The sequence below is a fragment of the Carlito syrichta genome, unplaced genomic scaffold, assembly GCF_000164805.1.
Source record: "Carlito syrichta isolate Samal-C Ts95f unplaced genomic scaffold, Tarsius_syrichta-2.0.1 Scaffold123365, whole genome shotgun sequence".
Taxonomy (NCBI): domain Eukaryota; kingdom Metazoa; phylum Chordata; class Mammalia; order Primates; family Tarsiidae; genus Carlito; species Carlito syrichta.
The window spans coordinates 43,327-52,598 of NW_007067461.1; positions in this window are offsets into that span (position 1 = coordinate 43,327).

Genomic DNA, 9,272 nt, shown 5'->3' on the forward strand with positions numbered 1-9,272 from the left:
CTGTCGCCCAGACCGGAGTGCAGTGGCCGCTCCCGGCCACCGCAGCCTCGACCCGCTGGGCTCCGGCGATCCTTCCGCCTCAGCCTTCTGAGTAGCTGGAATTACAGGCGTGCGCTACCACGCCCGGCTACTTTTTTGATTTTATTGTAGAGATGAGGTCTTGCCAAGTTGCCTGGGCGGGTCTCGAACCCGCAGGCTCAGGCAATTCACTCACCTCAGCCTCCCAAAGGCGTGGGATTACAGGCTGAGCCACCGAGCTGGGCTGATTTTGTTTTTAAAGTCCTATGTGACTGTGGTGCCTCAGGAGTGTTTCACCCGGCACATCTTCCCTGTGGCTGTCAGACATCACAGATCTTGCTAAGTGGAAAGGTAACAATGCACATTTTGTGCAGGAAGTGGCAGTAATTACACACAGAACAGACACAGGCCACAGGCCTCACCTGGGAAGCTGCATGTGCCCTTCCTCAGGTCGTTCCCATCTGAGCCGTTTGCATACAGGTGGCCCTCCTTATCTGTGGGCTCTGCACCCATGGATTCAACTGTCCTAGGATCAAACATATTAAAAATTCCAGGCACAGTGGCTCATGCCTGTAATCCCAGCACTTTGGGAGGCTGAGAGGGGGGATCGCTTGGGCCCAGGAGTTCGAAGCCAGGGTGGGCAGCCTAGCAAGGCCTTGTCTCTACAAAAAACTAGCCAGGCACGGGAATGTGTGCCTGTAGTCCCAGCTACTCAGGAGGCTGAGGTGGAAGGATCGCCTGAGCCCAGGAGGTCAAGGCTCAGGTGACTGGGCAACAGAACGAGACCCTGACTCAAAAAAATGAAATTTTTTGTTAAGTCGTCGCTGACCATGTGCAGACTTCTTTTTCTGTCGTTATCCCTAAGCGACACAGCAAACCACTATTTACATGACATGTACAGTGTATTAGGCATTATAAGTAACCGAGAGAGAACTTGAAGGATGTTGAAGGATGGGTGTAAGGCACACGCAAAAGCCACAGTCTTATGTTGGCCCTTGGGCATCCACCAGTTTGGGCACCTGCAGGAGACCCTGGTGAGAGGCTGCAGTGGACTGAGGCCACGGAGTGGGGAGCAGGCACGGCATGGCTACCTGCAGTGACAAATCCCCTGGGGTGCGCTAGACAGTCACCCCAGACGATTTCCACAGGGTGGCAAGCAGAGTAGTGGGGATGAAGATTGAGGCCACAACCATGAGCTGCCTCAGACTGAGAACGGGGTTTCTCCTCCTCACCTTCTGAAGTGGAGCACGTTCTATGAAAGGGCAGGCTGTGGTTGTGTGGAATGGTAAGCTCTCGACTCTTCAGCTTCTCAGCCTCAGTTCCCATGTTGCCTCATGATGTTGACCAGGTTTTCAGATGCTTCTTTGCCATCTTTAAATCTTCTCTGGAGAGGTGCCTGCTGGGGTATGTAGTGCTTCTGCCGTTTTTTGTTTCACCTCCATCACATTGGCAAAACGTTTCCCTTTGAGGACGTTTTCATCCAGGGAAACCAAAAAAACATCACTTGGGGTGACTGGGTGAATAGGGAGAGTGGGGCATGGAGATCATGTCGTTCTTGGTCAAAAACTGCGGGACACGCAGTGTAACATGAAATGGGCAAATGCGTTGAATCTCCAAATAAAATTCACTGAAACCAATGCAGCCTCTTGCTACAAAGCTAGCTGGTACGCCTAGTGGGAGAAGCCTGTACCACAAGGGGCCCACCCTCCAAAAAAGAATAATTCCAGGTTTTTTGAGCCCCCCTTGTGTATTTTGGATGACAGGCCTTTATTGACGTGTCTTTTGCAAATACTTTCTTCCAGTCTAGTTTTTTCTTCTCATTTTCCTGACAATGTCTTTTGCAGAGTAAAATTTTTTTAGTTTCATGAAGTCTAACCTAACAGTCTTTCTTTTATGGGTCATGTCTTTGGTGTTGTATCTAAAAAGCCATTGCCAAACCTGATGTCATGTAGATTTTCTCCTACATTATCTTCTAGGAGTTCTATGCTTTTATATTTTCCATTTGGGTCTATGATCCATTTTGAATTTTTTGTATGAAGGATGTAAGCTTCTGTTTTTGCTTTCCTCTTTACATGTAGGTGTCCTGTTGTTCCAGCACCATTTGTTGAACAGATTACTCTTTCTTCATCAAATTTGCTTTTCTCCTTTGTCAAAGATCACTGGGCTATATTTTTGTGGGTCTGTGTTTGGTTCCACTGATCTATTTGTCTTTTGCCAATATGGCACTGTCTTGATTATTATGGTTTTCAAATAAGTCTGAGTCTGGTAGTGTTAATCCTTTTTGTTTTTCTCCTTCAATTTTGTGTTGGTTTTTCTGGGTCTTCTACCTCTCAATATAAATTTTAGAGTCATTTACTATCTACAAAATAATCTGCTGAAAATTTGATAAGGGTTGCATTGAATCTGTAGATCAAATTGGGAAAAACCATCATTTTAGCAATAGCGAGTCTGTCCATTTACTTAGTTATTTGATTTCTTTCATTAAAGTTTTGTTGTTTTCCTCAAACAGATCTTGTATATATTTGGTTCAACTTACACATATTTCACATTATGTGAAAGTGAGTGGGATTATGTCTTTAATCCTGTTTTATGTGTCTCTTTTCCCACTTTTCTTGATAAGCCTTGCCCTAGGTTTTACCATTAGTCTTTTCATTACCAACCTGTGTTCTGTTTTATACATAATTAATTTCTGCTCATTTCTTCATTTTGTTTGTTCACTTCATTTTTTTGTTTGTTTTTTTAACTAAGATGGATGCTGGCTAAGCGTGATGACTCATGCCTGTAACCCTAGCACTTTGGGAGGACGAGGTGGGAAGACTGCTTCAACCCAGGAATTCAAGACCAGTGTAGGCAACGTGTTGAGACCTCGTTTCTACAAATATAACTAGTCAAGGATGGTGGCACACATCTGTAGACTGCCGGAGCCCAGAAAGTTGAGGCTGCAGTGAGCCATAATCATGCCACTGCACTCCACCCTGGAGGAGAGTGAGACTCTGATGCAAAAAAAAAAAAAAAAAAGGTGCTTACCTCATTAATGTTAAGAATTTCATGTGGAATTTTTCTCCTTCAGCTAAAAGTATTTCCCAATTTTCATTGTAATTTATTCTTTGATCCATAATATATTTATGAATGTGGTCTATTAATTTCAAGCATATGGATTTTCTATTATTTTACTTGTTTTAATTTCTAGTTTTTACAGGAAAAAAAGTATATTCTCCAAATCTTGGAGATAAATATATGTGTCTATGTATATATGTATTTCCATTAAATTAATCTTATTGTTCTGCTTAAATCTTCTATATGTTGGATTTTCTCGTGTGTGTTCTATCAGTTACCGAGATACATAAATTTCTCTTTGTAAGTGTGTCAACTTTTTCATTCTATATTTCAAGTTTATGCTATTGGTTCATATTAGTATAAAATTATCTTTATGAATTGAACATTTATTGTGATTTCCAATTATGTTTGGATTTTTATTTACATATTTTTGGTTTTCTATTTGTCTGGTTTTGTTGTTTCTTTTCTCTTGCTTTCATACTAATTAGCTTTGTTAGTTATTTTAGCTTTTTCCTACTAATATAGAAGTTATACATTCTATTTGTGTCGTTTTAATCATTGCCCTAGAAATTGTAACAGGGATACTTAATTTATCAAGTCTGAAGTTCATCAGTACTTTTTAAGCCTAGTTCTGAAAGTAGGACCTAGAACTCCAACTCTATCCCTTTCTTGGGTTATAGGCTTTATTATTCATGTTAAAATGCAGTAAGATATTATTGTTTTATGTACTTTGTTCCTCATTCTGATCACTTTGCTTCTACCTCAAGTGTATTCTTTAAGCTCTCTTTTATAGTAAGATTTCTCAGTTTTTGTCTGGGCAGGTGTTTTTCTCCTAGTCCTTGAAGTGTATTTTCTCTGGGCATCAAATTCTAGGTTGGCAGCGTTAGGTTTTGCCCCTCATGGTACTGAATAAGTCATTCCACTGTTTTCTCTCTTTCAATTGAGCAGTCAGCTTCAGACTCTTTTTTTTGAGATGGAGTCTCACTCCGTCGCCCAGACCAGAGTGCAGTGGCCGCTCCTGGCCCCCGCAGCCTCGACCTGCTGGCCTCCGGCCATCCTTCCGCCTCCGCCTTCCAGGTAGCCGGGATTACAGGCGCACGCTATCACGCCCGGCTGATTTTTTATTTATTTATTGTAGGGGTGAGGTCTCGCTGCCCAGGCGGGTCTCGAACCCGCGGGCTCAGGCAGTCCACTCACCTCAGCCTCCCCAAGGCGCGGGATGACAGGCTGAGCCACTGAGCCCGGCAGCTTCAGACTCTTGATGGCAATCTGGCATTTCCTTTTGTTCCTGTTAACGAATTATTTTTGTCTTTGGTATTCTGCGATTTCACTATTTACTATTTATCCCGCTAGCACTTGGTTTTCTTGAATGTGTGGGCTGTCATCTTTCCTGGAAAAATCTTTGTGGTTGTGTCTTCAAATACCGCCTCCTTCCCTCACCCATCTCACGTCCTTCTGGAGTTCTTCCTGGGCAAACATTTGCTCCCCATCCTGTGCTTTCTCAGTCTACTCTGCATTCCTTAACTTTGGTGCTGTGGGTCTCCACTTGCCCTTCCAAATCCATTCCATCACTTCCTCTGCCCTGCTGTGTCCCTGGAAGCTGGCCTCTAGAGACTGGATCGCCAGGCCCTCCTGCGTTTCAGCTGCTGGGTGAGACAACGGGAGGCCCCGGTAGAAGTGAGGAGAAGCTGCTCTGGCTATTGGCTTCCCCGGTCAGTTGTGGTTTGCCGTCATGGCATTGCTGAGGCTCCCATCCGGAGGCCCTTCTGCCACCGCTTCGGCATGGGCCAGGGTCTGCCGCCCCCTCGCCCCACAGGCCTGTGGACTGTGACGGCTTCCCACAGAGGCCAGTCACCTGGGCCCTCTGCCATCCTTTGTTGGTTCTTTCACCCCAGCTCATTCTTCCGCTAATAGTCTCTTAAATATTCATTTAGACCCTGTGACCGTTCCATCTAGTTCCTGTCTGAAACAGGGACTTGAGTAATACAATCCAACTTTATTATTTTCCACTACCTTTTTTTTCTTTTTTGGTTGAGATCTGGGAAATTTCTTCATATCAACATTTTAAGTTTTCTTATTTTTTTCAGCTATATCTACTCTGCTGCTAAAACTCTATTGAGTTTTCATTTTCAGTGATCACTTTTTTTAAAAATCAGGAAATTTTAAGTTTTTTCAAGTCGTCTTGGTTGAGCTTTACAGCCTGCCTGTCTTTCCACTTCTGTACATATTTAAAGTTTGTGTATCACTTCTTTAAACATAATAATTTATATTTTGTGTCCTATAATTCCAAAATCTGGAGTCTTTGTGACTCAATTTCTCTTCTTTTTTCTGCGGGTTCTTGTTATTAATGTCGTTTTCTTTTGGATTTAATGATTTTTTTTTTTTTTTTTTTAACCATGAGTGGTTCATTTTCCATGGAAAATTATTTGTAGGCATTCTTTGAGGCCTGACATGAAGATGAGTTTCTTCAAAGACGATCATGTGTTTGCCTTGCCAAGTTCACTCTAAAACCAGCATGAGGCCTAGGATGTGGCTACAATTTCCCAGGGTCCACCATTATCCGTTTTCTTAGTGCTGAGTGGGTATCCTTTGGGACCCATCTTTTCAGGGTGAATGCTCTATTCACTCTGGGTGGGCCATGGATGTTATTTCCAGTGCCCCATCCCCACAAGGCTGTAAACACCAAAGCTGGAGCTTCTCCGGTTCAGCAGATGCTCTGAGAGTGAAAACACAGTTCTGAGTACCTGCAATCTCTGAACAGTTTTTTCTAAGTAACTTTAAGATAATTTAAAGGACCTTAAAAAAATACTTTAGGCATTTTCTATTGTTTTTGATGTGAGACTGACCTGGATCCCTAGTTGACCATGTGGAAGAAGCGGACCTTCTTTGTTTTAAAATGTGGCATAGGAGCCGGGCTCGGTGGCTCAGTCTATAATCCCAGCACTTTGGGAGGCTGAGGTGAGTGGATTGCCTGAGCCCGCGGGTTCATGACCTGCCTGGGCAACTTGGTGAGACCTCATCTCTACAATAAATCAAAAAATTAGCCGGGCATGGTAGCGCGCACCTGTAGTTCCAGCTACTTGGAAGGCTGAGGCGGAAGGATCACCGGAGCCCAGCAGGTCGAGGCTGCGGTGGCTGGGAGTGGCCACTGCACTCCAGCCTGGGCAACAGAGTGAGACTCTAACTCAAAAAATAATAATAATAATAATTAATAAATAATTTTTTTAAATGTGGCATACGTAGCATTTGAGATAGCCCAACTCTCTTAACAGAAGGGCACACCTGCATGCAGCATACATGCCAGTCAAAGCTATTCTTGACCTGCTACTTTTTCAACATAAGAGCTTTTCACATTTGATTTTTTTAAATCGTGGGGACCAAGGGGAGGCCCAGACTGTCCCTGTACAATAACCACTTATCTACCTAGTCTTAAATTGTACCCTACATCTTTCAAATAAAAAATCTAAAATAATTTTGACCAGACCCTATTTACTCAAGGAAGAGCGGGTCAGTCAAATAAAAAAGAGAAAAAAAAGATCAAATTGTGCTAAGTTGACAAAATGGAAAGCACTGTCAAAGTCATATTTACCAAGCAATTATATCCTGCTTGGAACATATCAAATCACCAAGTTTTTATGTCTTTCTACTTTCTAGATTTACTAAAGTTATCACAGTTTTGTATGATTCCATTTCCTTCATCCATCACATAGGCACCCTAGTACTTTTCGATTCTGAACGTGTTTCAACTTATGTGTACCGAATATTGGCATGGTACTCTGTCACAGACATTTTGAAAAGGAGAATAATGAAATAAAAATGGCTTGAATTAATCCCAATGGAAAGTGAGCTACAAAGACAGGTATTAACAGAAACAAACTACAAGAAAAAAGGAAATGACAGCCTAACACACCACGGAGGAGTTCTTCACCAGAATCTCCCCATTTGCTCAAGAGTTTGGAACTCCTACTTTGTCAGGTCTCAGAGATACTGACGCATTTGTGAAGGTTTTAAATGAATAAACCTTTATGAATAACTGTACTTGTATTCATCAGTATGGTTGGTTGTAAACTTTGGATGGATGAATGTTAGTTTATTACCTCTCTCTATATATAAGGGCTATTTTCTAGTTAAACATAAGTATTTTAATATTGTCTGTTGTTCCATTCTTGGATTAAGTATTGACTGAACACACATTTGCTTTAGATGCCAATTTGATGGGCATCGGCACAGTTTGCCAATCACTTTGATACTCTCCCCTTCCCGGTACATCCTGCCCCAGTGGCTAATTCTGGACGATGAATTGAGACTCTCTCCCGCTTCCTCAGCAGAGCGATGGCCAACATTCATTCTTGCAGTCTGATACCTCAGTGACCCTCCTGAACAGATCTGTGATGGTATCTCAATCACCTGCCGTGGCCAAATACCACACACTGAGTGGTGTCAACTACAAAGAAAGTTTTTTTCCACAGTTTTGGAGACTGGAAGGTCAGCACAGGGTGCCAGATGGTTGGGTTCTGGGGAAGGCTCTCCTTCCAGCCGTGGACGGCTGCCTTGGGTGTGCTCGCGAGGCCGCCTTTTGTCGCAGGCGCAAGGGGGGGATGGGCAGAATGCGCCCTCGGGCGCCTCCTCTTCTACGCTGCTGATCCCACGGGGAGATCCCACCCTCAGAAGCCCCCGCCAAAACGAAGCCCCGCCCAAAAGCCTCATCTCCTCCCGCCGCACTGGGAGGCAGGGCTTCAGCATGCGAATGTGAGGGGGCCAGGATTCAGTCCATGACAGTGAGCATGGAATGCAAGGGAGGAGACATGATGGGAGACTTGGCGACTGTTTGTTTCTCCAGCATCACCCAGACCAGCCAGGCCGGTGCATCTCGATGAATGAACATGACCGAGCTATTACGCAGTTTTCAATGAAAAATGAATAGCGGGGAAGGCACCCCTCCCTCTGGAAAACTAAAATTTCTCGAACACCATGCTTTCCTCATGCAGACCTTCACAATCAATGATTAAGCTTGTGACAAGTCACTGCTTTGCTAACCTCCGATGTCTCCACATGGTTCTTTGAGCTATGGCCACCATGTTTTCTTAGTTTTGGCCCCCTCCGCTACCTCCCTCCCCTCTCCCTGCTCCAAGGACAGGAACAGGGTATCCTCACAGAAGTCACACGGGCTGTGCATGCACACGGTGCGACAGTGAGACACTGGTGCAGGGTGATGGCTTACGGCATACAACCCCAGTGCAACCCATACACACCTCCACCTGAATACCACACCGGGTAGTAGCTCTAGAGGTCAAGGACAAGACCACTTCTGGAAGGCAGCGCAATGAGAAAGTGGCCTTGGATTCCACGCTCCAGCTATGTGACAGTCAGCAAGAACGCACCTGCTCCAAAGCCAGGGCTCTTGTCCTAAACAGGGACAGTCAAGCCCGGCTCCCTGTGCTGTGCTCACTGTGCTGCTCACACGCCACCTGGCACGTGTGGAGGCTCCCTGCATTGCAACGGCTAAGGTTCAAGGAGAATTAGATGAATAGCACAAAAGCTTAGAAAGTATTATGGTAACTAGGCTGTTAATAAGAACACAGACAATACACTAGCATACAGCTCACAACAGGGAATCTTTCTGCAGTCCTGTCAGGTACCAGGCACTATGAAACACACTTTCCACGTATTCGTTTAGCTTTACGCTAATGCCATTCGGCAGGCATAGTTATCGCCACCACAGGTGAAGGAGCAGAGGCGCAGTGAAGGTGAGAAGCGGGCCAGGATCCCACGGGGCGGACGAGGCCTCCAGAACCAGGCCCGCCGTCCACGCGCTAGGCCGCTCTGCCGGGAAGGCCCGGGTCCTCGCCGAGGGCGGCCCTCCTCCGTCACTGCCTTCCACCCCGGAGGGTGCGTCCTTGGACTTCGGTGGAACGCCCACCTCCGTGAAGCCAAGATAGCGCCCGGCCCGCAGCTGCGCGGAAGACGGCGCAAAACTCGCAGCACCGGCTGGCGAACGTGGCGCACGGGTAGCGGCTCCGGAACAGGGTCACCGCCGAGTGACGCCCCGGGGCGAAACGCCTCTTCCCCGGGGGCTCAGCATCGTCTCAGAGGGAAGCTGTGAGGAGCCTCCCACCTCGCGATCCTTCCCGAGTTGTTCTGGCCGGCCACCTCCACAGCTGCGCGACGTCCGCAAGCCCCCGACGCCAGGGGACTCC